The sequence below is a fragment of the Cyprinus carpio genome, chromosome B8, assembly GCF_018340385.1.
Source record: "Cyprinus carpio isolate SPL01 chromosome B8, ASM1834038v1, whole genome shotgun sequence".
In the NCBI taxonomy this organism is placed as follows: domain Eukaryota; kingdom Metazoa; phylum Chordata; class Actinopteri; order Cypriniformes; family Cyprinidae; genus Cyprinus; species Cyprinus carpio.
The window spans coordinates 27,864,568-27,878,675 of record NC_056604.1 but is presented as its reverse complement, the minus strand read 5'-3'; the positions used below and the strand labels follow the sequence as shown (position 1 = coordinate 27,878,675).

General features: G+C 37.3%; 1 protein-coding gene across 4 annotated transcripts in view; it reads left to right on the top strand.

The window, feature by feature from the left end:
- The window catches only part of prickle2a (prickle homolog 2a), a 125,819-nt gene that overhangs the window by 42,963 nt on the left and 68,748 nt on the right, over positions 1–14,108 (top strand). The window contains exons 1-3 of one of the 4 annotated variants that reach the window (XM_042730367.1): positions 5,411–6,456; positions 6,543–6,627; positions 6,738–6,889. The exons of 2 other annotated variants lie outside the window; for them this stretch is intronic. The gene's annotated coding sequence lies outside the window, so the exon portion shown is untranslated. Of the gene's footprint in view, positions 1–5,410; positions 6,457–6,542; positions 6,628–6,723; positions 6,890–14,108 lie in introns of those variants that run through there. One more of the 4 variants, XM_042730368.1, reaches the window with a different exon arrangement.

Sequence of the window (14,108 nt, the reverse complement as noted above, 5' to 3'; positions counted from 1 at the left end):
AACAGACATATACACATAAAATTATGACAAAATACACATCTCAGTTATGTCTTAAGAGAATGAAAACAGCTGAGAAAGAAATCGGATGTGATGTGTATCATTATATCGGATCCAAGCAGGTCTTAAAGGGACAGCGACCTATAAATACTGCTGCTGTCATTAATGATCATCAAACAACAAAACAGCTGTGATAAAAATCTATATTTAATTTATACAGTGAACACTCTGAAGTGTTATTTTCCCTAATTATTACATTTCTGTATTAGAATACTACCAACCTTATTTTAATTGTAACATATTCTGTTGTATTTATCTATGCTTGTAATTTGCAAATTTGTTCTTATTTTTACTAGCTGTTCTCTTGTCTCTTTAATCTTGTTTAAACTTTCTTAGATAATCTGGTAGTATTTGCTGTGGAGTCAAAGAAGTACTTTGCTTTAAGTAATAAATGGAAAGCAAGTTAAATTGAAATATTTTTCTTTTCTTGCTGATTTGAAAAATGATCTGATCCGTGGGTCAAAAACCGTAATGTTATCCGAGGCCATGAGATTTGTGATCCGTTGAACCACTATTCGTAGCTCTTGTATGTATATATGGTCCTTGTGTTTCCTATGTTTGGGGTCAGCTGTTATCCGTGTGTGCTGGTTTCTGCTTCACTGAGCTGTGGTTGTCTGTTCTTGTTTGTTTGTATGTTGGTTTATTAAACTTTATTAGAAAGCTGCGATTAGATCATTGCCTCTGTTCTCCTTTCATTCCTACAATGTTACAGACAGCTATTCAGTAGTTATTTTTATGCAATTGCTCAATTAAGTGTTTTATTTATATAGCGCTTTAAACGAAACAGATTGTATCAAAGCAACTGAACAACATTAATTAGGAAAACAGTGTGTCAATAATGCAAAATGACAGTTAAAGGCAGTTCATCATTGAATTCAGTGATGTCATCATCCAGCTCAGTTCAGTTTAAATAGTATCTTTGCAATCATTTGCAATCAAGTCAATGATATCACTGTAGCAAGCCAGAGGTGACAGCGGCAAGGAACCAAAACTCCATCGTTGACAGAATGGAGTCGGCGGGCTAGTTCTCCTCTGGCAAGATGAAACCAGCAGTTCAATTCCAGGCTGCAGCAATGTCACATTGTGCAGAGAACTCAACAGGTTCTTGTGGTCTTGTCGCGGTGGTCGTCTGAGACAAGGTCTTTACAGGGGATCTCTATCTGGGGCTCATCTAGTTGTCCTGGTCTCCACTGTCTTTCAGGACTGTAGAGGTCCTTTCTAGGTGCTGATCCACCATCTGATCTGGATACGTACTGGATCTGGGTGACTGCAGTGACCATTTGATCTGGATACAGACTGGATCTGGTGGCTACTTTGACCTCGGAATAAGAGAGAAACAGACTAATATTAGCGTAGATGCCATTCTTCTAACGATGTAGCAAGTACATTGGGTGTTATGGGAAGTGTTCCCGGTTCCAGTTTACCTAATTAATGCAGCCTAAAAATCCTTTAACGGATTGGATATTAGAAGCATATTAGTGTGTTATGTGTAAGCCAGGTTAAAGAGATGGGTCTTTAATCTAGATTTAAACTGCAAGAGTGTGTCTGCCTCCCGAACAATGTTAGGTAGGATATTTCAGAGTTTAGGCACTAAATAGGAAAAGGATTTGCCACCTGCAGTTGATTTTGATAATCTAGGTATTATCAAACTGCCAGAGTTTTGAGAACGCAGCGGATGTGGAGGACTATAATGTAACAAGAGCTCGTTAAAATACAGAGGTGCTAAACCTTTCAGGGCTTTATAAGTAATAAGCAAGATTTTAAAATCTATATGATGTTTGATAGGGAGCCAGTGCAGTGTTTACAGGACCGGGCTAATATGGTCATACTTCCTGGTTCTAGTAAGAACTCTAGCTGCTGCATTTTGAACCAGCTGGAGGTTGTTTATTAAGTGTGCAGAACAACCACCCAATAAAGCATTACAATAATCTAACCTTGAGGTCATGAACGCATGGATTAACATTTCTACATTTGACATTAAGAGCACAGGTCGTAATTTAGATATATTTTTGAGATGGAAAAATGCAGTTTTACAAATGCTAGAAACGTGGTTTTCTAAGGAAAGATTGCTATCAAATAGCACACCTAGGTTCCTAACTGATGACGAAGAATTTACAGAGCAGCCATCAAGTCTTAGACAGTGTTCTAGGTTATTAGATGCAGAGTTTTTAGGTCCTATAATTAACACTGTTTTTTCAGAATTCAGTGGTAAGAAATTACTCGTCATCCAGTTTTTTATATCGACTATGCATTCCGCTAGTTTTTCAAATTGGTATGTTTCACTGGGCCGCGAAGAAATATAGAGCTGAGTATCATCAGCATAACAGTGAAAGCTAACACCGTGTTTCCTGATGATCTCCCAAGGGTAACATGTAAAGCGTCAAGAGTAACGGCCCTAGTACTGAGCCTTGAGGTACTCCATACTGCACTTGTGATCAAAACCACATGGAACCACATGTATTACTTTTATTGTGCCTAAATGTGACATTAAAACTGTCAAAGTACCTACTAAGTGATTTGCTGAAGAAGATCAGTCACATACATCATGACATGATGGTAACAAATCGATTTGAAGTTTTAATTTTGGGGTTATTTATTTATTTATTTATTTATTTACAGTTTTTACATATTTATTGTTTAAATTTAGATTTGAAGATGTAATAATGTCAATAATTATTACAAAATATATAAAATATATGGAAATATAAAATACATGTGTATTATTGGAAAATGTATATACAGTATAGACCATATTTAATTTTGGTACTTTCAAAGGAATCAGATGGTGTCAGAAGATTTGTCCAACTTTGACTATGCAAATTTTAGCCATGGTCATCCGCTGTAGAGCTCCACAAGCACAGTCTTTCCACATGATCTGAAAACTTTCCACCCATTTTCCAAACTGCTTATCCACTGTAGAGTCACAGGGGAGCTAGAGTCTACCAGTGGATGGCCATCACAGGGATATGACCTGAAATCATATAATTTGTATATATTTTGAAAAATCTGTATGTTCCATAGACACAATCATAAATTCAATTCTAATGAGGGTTGAAAAGTCACGTTAAGTCACCTTTATTTATATAGTGCTTCATACAATACATATGATGTCAAAGCAGCTTTACGGTGTTAAACAGGAAAATAATGTCAATCATGCTAACAAAATTCAATTCTGCTGTAGAGCAGCTGTAAAAAGAGGATTTTTTTTCGGTTAAAGTAAGGCCATTGTTGATTCAGTGATGTCATCATCCATCTCAGTTCAGTTCTCCTCAAATAGCATTTGTGGAATGAAGTCGACCCAAAACCCAAACTACATTGGTGACAGAAATGGAGAAAAAAACTTTGGGAGAAACCAGGTTCAGTCTGGGGACCAGTTCACCTCTGACCAGAAGAAACCAACATAGTGTGGTTTAATTCCAGGCTGCATTAGAAGTCAGACTGTGGATTGGCATCACTCAGAACATCCATCCAGTTCCTTCTGCTTGAAGAATGAATAGATCACATGGTGAAGAAAGTCAAAGCTGGTCACAGAGTCTGTGCAGAGGACTCGTCTTATTCTCTTATTCTTTGTTGAGAATTTGCGTCGATGGCCATCTAGTTTATGAGGACTTTGCAGGGGATCTGTCTCTAGTCAAGGTTCATCTAGTTGTCATAGTCTCCACTGACATTTGTGGTCATCTCTAGGTGCAGATCCACCAACTGGTCTGAATACAGACTGGATCTGGTGGCTACAGTGACCTCGGAATAAGAATGAAATGGACTAGTATTGCGTAGATGCCATTCTTCTAAAGATGTAGCAAGTACATTGGGTGTTATGGGAAGTGTTCCTGGTTCCGGTTGACCTAATTAATGCAGCCTAAAAATCCTTTAACGCATCTGAATTATAGAAATGTAAAAATGTGATAATCTAAAGGCCTTTGTTACCATTTTCTTTGACAGTAATTAATTCTGGTAAGAGGAAACCGAACTCCCAAGTGTCTTATTTCAAATAAGACCACAATTATGCTTGTAGTGAAAAGGATCTATAAACAGGCCACACTGGATCCCATTTGTGGCTAGTGGTCAGCTGATGTTGTTTTTTGACAACCAGTGCTGATATCTTGGAAAGCAGGGTGGTCAATGGCCAATATAAACCCAATATAATTTTATCTATTTTAATTAATATTTAAGAAATTTGAAATCATTTGAAAATGGATTTAAAAATGCATGGATTGAATAAATGTGTAAAAATGTATTAAATAAATGTGTAAAATAAACATACTTTAGATGACAAACTATTTTTTCACAAATAAATAAATATTTACAAAAAATATAATCAACAGGGCACTCAGTAATCTGGGAATTTTGTGTGTATTGGGAATCATATTTTTTTATATTTTCATATAAATAAAGCCAAGACAAAAGTCATTTTACATGCAGCACTCTGTAAAAATGACACAAATATGGTAGTGGGCAAAAGAATAAAGTGAATACTAAATTATTAATTATATAAGTGTGTATTTGCTGAATGCTGACATCAAACGAGAAAGTATTATAATGTTTGCGTTTCTATTACTAAAAATATAAAGGCAATCGTTATAATACCTTTTTGTATACATTTTAATTCCTTTGTTTAACAGGTCTGATTATGAGACAGACTTCTGACCGTATTACAGAACTATTAATCGACAACAGAGAACGAGGAAGAATGTGAGCGCTGTGTGCTCAGGCAATGCTGTTCTCAGCGCTTTCAAAATAAAAGCCCCTCCTCGAACACATTGGCCATACAGAAAAACTTATCGGCTGAACACTAGTTGCGGTCAGAATCAAATTATGTTGCAGAATTTTTATAGGCATGCTGTATGTAGGGCCTGCAAGGTTGTTTCGCTCTTTAGCTAACCTCCATTATCCTTTATCCACTATCCTAGCTCCGTACTGGCCTATCACACATTTGCAATACTGGTCTCACTCATAGGCAGAGCCATTGCAAGGGCTGTGCCAAATGTAATATAGGGCCTTATAAATAAAAATAAAGTGACAGCTGACTTGTTGATGTAAAGCCAATTGTTTTAAAATGTATGTTTTCATCCTTAACTGACTGTGTTTTTGTAACTTATGTGTTTTTTTTTTGATAAGCCTTGTGTGTATTTTTAGTATTTACTTTCTGCACATGTATATCAGAAGTTTAAACTGATATGTCTTTAAAACATGATTTCAGCACAATAGACATGATAATCAAAACCAAACAGGTTTTTTTAATTTATTTTTTTAAGCAGAGCATCTGATGTGTGAGCTGTAAAGGCACAGCCCTATTCTGGAAAAATGGTCAGGGAACAGCAGCTCATTTGCATTTAAAAATACAGTACATGTCCGAAAACAGCATGGCTGCATCTGAAATGGCATACTTCTCTACTATATAGTAGGCGAAAAAGCAGTATGCGAGCAAATAAGTACATTTGAATCCTCAGTATTCATAAAAGAGTAGGCAAAAATTGCACTAAATCCCTATAAGATTCGGATGTACGCGCACTTAATTTGAATTCTAATATGCCTACTTACCTACTATATAGTGGGGAAAAAAAGAGTTTATGAAGAAAGAAGATTTCGAAAACTGCAGTATTCATAAAAGAGTAGGCAAGAAATCCCTGGATGTCCTACTGCTTCAGCCCAGATTCTGAAGTGTTCATCGATAGACACTTTTCTATCCCAGAAGCCCACGGGAGAGGATACGTCATCATCGAACATGATGGAGAACAGTGATGCAAGTGTTTACAAATGTGAGTATTACAAACCAAAAACACAGTTCCCTGTGTTAAAATCGTATTTGTTGAGCTATTGTATAGTAAAAGGTTGATTTTCTTAAGTTGCAAAGATGCTAGATGGTAAAGTTACAGTATATTTTTGATTTTACTGCAAAAACACATTTTATAATGTATAGCGAACAGTGGAGCTCAAGTAAGCACACGTACATCTCCAAAGTAGATTTACATAAATCATATACATCTTAAAGACGATTACTAAATGTCTATTTAACATCTGACAGGAAAATGTTCTAAGAGAATTGCAGATGATCACATCACAACATGAAACAGACATCTGATTGAGTGATGTGTGTGCTATTATAGTAGAATTGACTGTTGTCAACACTGCTTTAGATGAATGTAAGTAATGTTAATAAACAAATCTACATAAAGTCACTAAACATGAATTATCTATTTAATTTGTCCTTTAGTATTGCTGATAAATTGAGGACCATTATGTGTTGGATAAAAAGCAGTTAACACATCAGCAACTACCTCAACATGTAAATGCAATATTGAGCAGATAAATCACAGAGGGGACTTGACTCTTGTCTGGATGATACAGGGACAGGTGAGACACGAGTCACTGATGAAGGAATGCTGCCATCAAAGGCTTTGAGTGAGTACACTACAGACATCAGTAAAACATCGTTTAAATCTCAAGTTGCACGTTTCTGATTCTTGATTTCTGTGCATTTGCTGCAGATCTTTTGTGGTGGAGCAGGACCTGCAAGGCAAGGTGACAGCAGCATTTGTGGAAAAAAGGGAAAACCTGAAACAAAAATATAAAGTAAGATCATTTTGTTACTTCTAATACAGAAATCAAATGACATTGTGCTGTTAAAATGACTGATTTTCTATTTTATTTGTGCGTCTTTGTATGATCTGAAATGTCTACAGGCTGCTGTGAGCAGTGAGGATGGAGGAGTCCACAGCAGCATCCTGGAAATGGTCCAGTGCCATGGATGAGATGCTCCATTACTCCACCTGCCCTTACTGCCTCATCTGGGCTGGATGTTGCTGTGGTCTCTTCTTCCTCAGTGAGCCCAGAGGTAGGGCTGGGCAATTTGGCAAAAAATTCAATCTTGATTTTTTTCAGAATGTTTGACCGATACTCGATTTTTTACGATTTTTAACCAGTCAAATTGAAAATGTAACCCTATAGTTAAAGAAAATTCTATTCCATGTGCAGCACACGTGAATTTGTCAACATGATGTAAATGTTAAACAAATCACTTGTTAAATATCTTTGCAGAAAAGATGCATGAACTACAACTACATCTTATATAAACTTGTCTTGTCATTATATGTTGGGGAAAATGCTTTAATAAATCTCAAAAGTCAACCCTGCTGATAAAACAATGGAAACCATCACAGAAATTCAAATGGTTTTCATTACAAATACCATTACAAACATTAAAAACCATCAGCTGTTGTGTGTTTTGGGACATATTCCATTAGATTGTGGGGTTTTAATAAGCCACCAATAGAAGGTGACCATTTAGCAGTAGAGTCCCACAGGCACCATTATTACAGTTACCATTAAAACCAATACAAGTCCCATTATAACCACTAAAACACTTATAAATGTTGTGATTGTGTATATTGTTTGTTTTGTTTTGTTTTGTTTTGTTTTCAGCCGGGAAGGTAATTCAAATTCAAAATGACTGAAGGCATAACACAAGCAGACTATTATAAACTATAAATGTTCTGTCAAAGCAACAGCAGCTTTCAGACTGTCACCATTATGCAAACATGAAATATCAGACATAAAGCAGGCTAGTAGTTCTTTACAGGTTTTTTTATTCGATTGCACTGCTTTTCCATTGTTTTTTCTATGTAAACATGGATGCGTTTGACTATTGCGCTCGCGTCTCTTGCAGCATCTCATGCATGAAACAGGAGTAAAAAAACACAGCGCTCTAAAAAGAAGTTTATTCCCATATTCTTGATGGGATCCCATCTGTTTTTCCTATTCCACTGCACGCGTCGCATCTTTGTCAACACAAAAGTGCATTCTGTGTGTGGCTCCTAGCGATATATTCTACTTACAGCTCTTTACTGAGTGTGTCACATGTGAGCGGTTAATCACGTGCGCCGACATGCAGTTAGATCATTCTTTTCTCTTTGCTGTTATCATTGGTATATTGCCAAAGTGTCTAATTCTAACGTTTAGGGATATTCCTTTTCAAAATCGCGGTTCCTCGATTTCTAAAAAATAAAATCATTGCAAAATGAACTGATAAAATCTGAAAAATCGCCCATCCCTACCAAGAGCTAGTGAGAGCATCTAGAAAAAGACTAAAAGACACTGAGGATGTGATTTTGGTCCAATTTGCTCGGTTGGTTTCATCAGTCAATGGAGCCCGAGTTTCAGAAGTTTCAAAAGCATCATGAAGCTTCTGATCATCAGGCTCCATTGACTCATTGTTGTATGAACAGAAACCAGCAGGCCAAACTTGACCAAAATCACCTTTTGTGTTCAAAAAAAAAAAAAAAAAAAAAAACATACAAAGGACTGAACGATAAATGATGACTGAATTTATATGTTTGTGTGAACTAACCCTTTAAACCCCCAAATAGAATTTGTATGAAATGTATGTAAGCATTTATATTATAGTAGTACCTTGAAGAAATAAACTTTAAGAAATAAGCAGCTTTATTGTGCATTTGTGCGCACAAAGTGACTTACAGTGCTCTTATTACAGGGACCCCAGCAAAGACAGGTGAAGGTGGGCACGGTGGTCAGCTGCAGAACTGGCCCAGCTGTGTTGAGATGGCAATAGGATATGGGTTCACTGCCTGTAAATACATGTTTGTTAGAACAATATGTTTGAATAAAGCTTTGTTCCATGTGTAGTTGACTTGTATTTATTGTCATTATATTTATTGTCATGGTAACTTTTATTTATTCTTTTACTCATTTATTTATGTTTCCTGTTGTTGTTTGAAGAACAAACAACAACAGGACAACATGTTTTTCATATTATTAATTATTAAAGATTTTAATACTATATATTAATATAATATAATTAATAATTGGTAAACATTTATTATTATTATTGTTAATAAGTGTTGAGGTGGGATAGCAATGCATTCTAGGGTAATCTTAATTTTTAAGTAGTAATGCTTACATGTAACCAGTATAAAATCAACAGTGTTCTCCAAAGGCAAGATCTTTGAGTAGCTGATCAACATCTCCTTTGTGTAGACATTGCAAACACGGAGGAATACATATTAGCTAGGGCTGTCACATTGACAAGTCGTGTGATGCTATGAGGTGTTGGTGCACCTGTCGCTCTTATCTTTTTATTATTATTACTGCAGACCAAGCTCAGGGAATGATTGGTTGTATCTTTAACAACGAACAATCATAATGACAAGAAAACATTACTTTAATGGTTTTGTCTACATCATAGTATGAGATTATATACAGAAAAAAATGCTTAAATATCTTTGAATAATCATAATATTCATATAATCATAATGAATACAAAACAAAAAACAACAAAAAAAAATGCTGTTGTGGTTGTTATTTATAAGCCTGAGGGATGAGAGTTAAATTCAACAAGAAAATGAGGGGACAAAAAGAGATTTAAGATGGTTTTGCTTGTGGATGAAAAAAAAATGCACATAAAATAAAGACATTAATAACATATTCAAGAGATAATCTAGCAGCCATGTCACCCTGCAGCCCAAGACTGGTTGCCCACTGAAGCTAAGCAGGGTTGAGCTGGACAGTACTGGATGGGAGACTCCTGAGAAAACTAGGTTGCTGTTGGAAGAGGTGTTAGTGAGACCAGCAGGGGGTGCTCACCCTGTGTTCTGTGTGGGTCCTAACGCCCCAGTGTACTGATGGGGACACTATACTGTCAAAAAGCACCATCTTTCAGATGTGATGATAAACCGAGGTCCAGACTCTCTTTGGTCATTAAAAATCCCAGGATGTCCTTCGAAAAAGAGAAGGGGTGTAACCCCAATGTCCTGGCCAAATTCGCCCATTGACCTACGATCATAACGGCCTCTTAACCATCCCCATACACTGATTGGCTTCATCACTCTCCTCTCCACCAATAAGCTGGTGTGTGGTGGGCGTTCTGGCGCAATATGGCTGCCAACGCATCATCCATTTGGATGCTGCACACTGGTGGGGGTTGAGGAGATTATCCCCTTCTATGTAAAGCGCTTTGAGTGCCCAGAAAAGCGCTATATAAATGTAAGGATTATTATGTTATATTATTATAACGATTTTGGGTATTTGTAATAAAAAAATATCTTTAAGGATTAAACTGTGGGTCATATTAGTAGATTTAAAAATATAAAAATTTAAATCAACCCAAAAAATTTTGATTATGCTACAATTACAATAAAAGGGCAGCTATTTTTTCAGCAAGACCACAAAATGAGCAAATTTCATCAACATCAAAATATTTACAGATAGATGACTTAAACCTGCCGCTCGTATCTTTTAAGTTGTTGCACTTGTTATAACATCGTAAATCACATGATAACGTCAATATGGCGGATGATGTCCGGATCGCATTCGAACTAAATGAGATTTGGCTGTGGAGTACGTACTCTTTTAGCACTTGTTAAGTAAGTACTTATTGAAATTAAGTACCTACTCATTAATCTCCCAAAAAACATCTCCACAACCGATCGTGCACTGCTGAGCCTGTAATTGTATGTTGTTCAGGGGTCAGTCTGCCAGTGTCAGAAGAGGGCTTCATGAGCCAATTCTGCATGTTGTATGCCGGATCACCTATCAGGTAATGTCCAGCATCACAGCCACAAATAGTCACTTTATTTTGCCCTAGTAATTCACTGTCACTTAGGACCTCCCACAGATGCGACTGTTGTAGTACTCTGGCATCATGCACACTCCCTGGATAGCCAACACAAACATCCCAGAAAAGATCTTTGCCATCCACAACTGCTTGCAAGACAATAGAATGCCAGCCTTTCCAATTCAAATGGTATCATGGGTAGTCCTCTGGTGCAATTATTGGAATATGGGTTCCATCAGTTGCACCACTGTGCTACTCTCCAACGATAATCAACAAAAAGTAGCCATTTCTAACAACTTGTCAACATCAGGAAATGTCAGGTGGACAGGAACCAGCACCTTGACAACTGTGTTGCAGAATTCTTGAAGACAATTAAACAGTGCTGAGGCCTACCCCAAAAAGTTGGCTGACGATCCTGTATTCACCGCCCATGGCCAGTTTCCAGATGACAATTGCAACACGCTTTCGGATTGGGACACACAAATTGTAGTGTGTTCCTTCTCCCCATTATATGCTTGACCCGACTGCAGATGTACTCAAATGATTAAATTAAATTAAATTAAATTCAAGTTTATTTGTATAGCACTTTTCACAATGCAAACGTTGCAAAGCAGCTTTACAGAAAATTAAATTTTCTACAATATATTTAGTAGTAGCTTTCAGTAGCATCTCAAGTTGATGTCCATATGGCAGAAATGTACGGTAATAAAAAGCAGTTAGTTAATGTCATGTAATCAAACAGACTGTAAACAATATTAACAGCAATGATTATATGTTGCGATCAGACTTGTAGCAAAATTTGGTAGTTTTGTATGTTGTCTGAGGGTTGGCATTATCTGAGGTCCTCTGAGGGGTTGGCATAATCTCTTCTCAGGTGTTCATCTCAGGTCTTTGTAAGGGCTGGATCCAGACTGAAGCTTGTGTAATTCCTAGTTACCACGGGATGCCAATCCCGTGGCAGAAACAGAGAAGGTAATAGAGAAAAATTAGCATAGCTGCTGTTCCAACTAAGCAAAAAATTATGTGTTCAACCCAAGTAAAAAAAAATGTTAATACGCATATGATCAGATGTAATATATATATATATATATATATATATATATATATATATATATATATATATATATATATACAGGTCCTTCTCAAAAAATTAGCATATTGTGAAAAAGTTCATTATTTTCCATAATGTAATGATAAAAATTAAACTTTCATATATTTTAGATTCATTGCACACCAACTGAAATATTTCAGGTCTTTTATTGTTTTAATACTGATGATTTTGGCATACAGCTCATGAAAACCCAAAATTCCTATCTCAAAAAAAATTAGCATATTTCATCCGACCAATGAAAGAAAAGTGTTTTTTAATACAAAAAAAGTCAACCTTCAAATAATTATGTTCAGTTATGCTCTCAATACTTGGTCGGGAATCCTTTTGCAGAAATGACTGCTTCAATGCGGCGTGGCATGGAGGCAATCAGCCTGTGGCACTGCTGAGGTGTTATGGAGGCCCAGGATGCTTCGATAGCGGCCTTAAGCTCATCCAGAGTGTTGGGTCTTGCGTCTCTCAACTTTCTCTTCACAATATCCCCCAGATTCTCTATGGGGTTCAGGGCAGGAGAGTTGGCAGGCCAGTTGAGCACAGTAATACCATGGTCAGTAAACCATTTACCAGTGGTTTTGGCACTGTGAGCAGGTGCCAGGGTCGTGCTGAAAAACGAAATCTTCATCTACATAAAGCTTTTTCAGCAGATGGAAGCATGAAGTGCTCCAAAATCTCCTGATAGCTAGCTGCATTGACCCTGCCCTTGATAAAACACAGTGGACCAACACCAGCAGCTGACATGGCACCCCAGACCATCACTGACTGTGGGTACTTGACACTGGACTTCAGGCATTTTGGCATTTCCTTCTCCCCAGTCTTCCTCCAGACTCTGGCACCTTGATTTCCGAATGACATGCAAAATTTGCTTTCATCCGAAAAAAGTACTTTGGACCACTGAGCAACAGTCCAATGCTGCTTCTCTGTAGCCCAGGTCAGGCGCTTCTACCGCTGTTTCTGGTTCAAAAGCACACGCCTGTGCACGGTGGGCTCTGGATGTTTCTACTCCAGACTCAGTCCACTGCTTCCGCAGGTCCCCCAAGGTCTGGAATCGGTCCTTCTCCCACAATCTTCCTCAGGGTCCGGTCACCTCTTCTCGTTGTGCAGCGTTTTTTGCCACACTTTTTCCTTCCCACAGACTTCCCACTGAGGTGCCTTGATACAGCACTCTGGGAACAGCCTATTCGTTCAGAAATTTCTTTCTGTGTCTTATCCTCTCGCTTGAGGGTGTCAATGATGGCCTTCTGGGTTAACCTCTTACCCATGATTGCGGTTTTGAGTAATGAACCAGGCTGGGAGTTTTTAAAAGCCTCAGGAATCTTTTGCAGGTGTTTAGAGTTAATTAGTTGATTCAGATGATTAGGTTAATAGCTCGTTTAGAGAACCTTTTCATGATATGCTAATTTTTTTGAGATTTGGGTTTTCATGAGCTGTATGCCAAAATCATCAGTATTAAAACAATAAAAGACCAGAAATGTTTCAGTTGGTGTGCAATGAATCTAATGAAAGTTTAATTTTTATCATTACATTATGGAAAATAATGAACTTTTTCACAATATGCTAATTTTTTGAGAAGGACCTGTATATATATATATCACCATATATATATATATATATATATATATATATATATATATATATATATATATATTATATGTGAAAAAGCTCTACCTCCTTTAGTGGACTTTGCTATCCTAGGAACTACCAAGAGTCCAGAGTTTTTGTCAGTGATGATCATAGGTTTATATATTTTGTTGGACTGAGTTTCTACTGTAGGACCTGTAGCGGTAATATTGTTTTATCATGACAACTCTTGGAGGGATTAGCATGGTAATGTACATGACAATGTTAATGTATTTAGGCTTGGTGGAATATAAGTACCGAGACTTGCTACTGCCAATACATCCACTAAATGCTGCTGTGAGCATGTAAGAAATACTGCGGCTGCACATATAGCATACATGAATCATCTCATTGCAGACGTATACAAGTGGAGCTGGGGAAGGTGGAGGGTTTCCGAAGCAAGCTGCAAATGCTACAGCAAGTACTAGTCATATATATGAATGTTGAGCAGCAAGCTCATTGGCTACCGATACAGGAGAGAACCTGAGAGAATCAGCTGTGCCATGTGATAATGATGTCATTAGGTCAGATTGAGTTAGACCTATCGGACTGTGCCATCTAGAGTTTCATGCCAGAACTTTGTATTTATGTCATGACAACTCTCGGAGGGTTTGGCATGGTAATGTACATGACAATGTTAATGTATTTGGTCTTGGTGGAATAGATCTGCTACGCTGCTACTGCTGCGGTAGAGCAAGTACCGAGACTTGCTACTGCCAATACATCCACAACAAGGTGCTGTGAGCATGTAAGAAATAC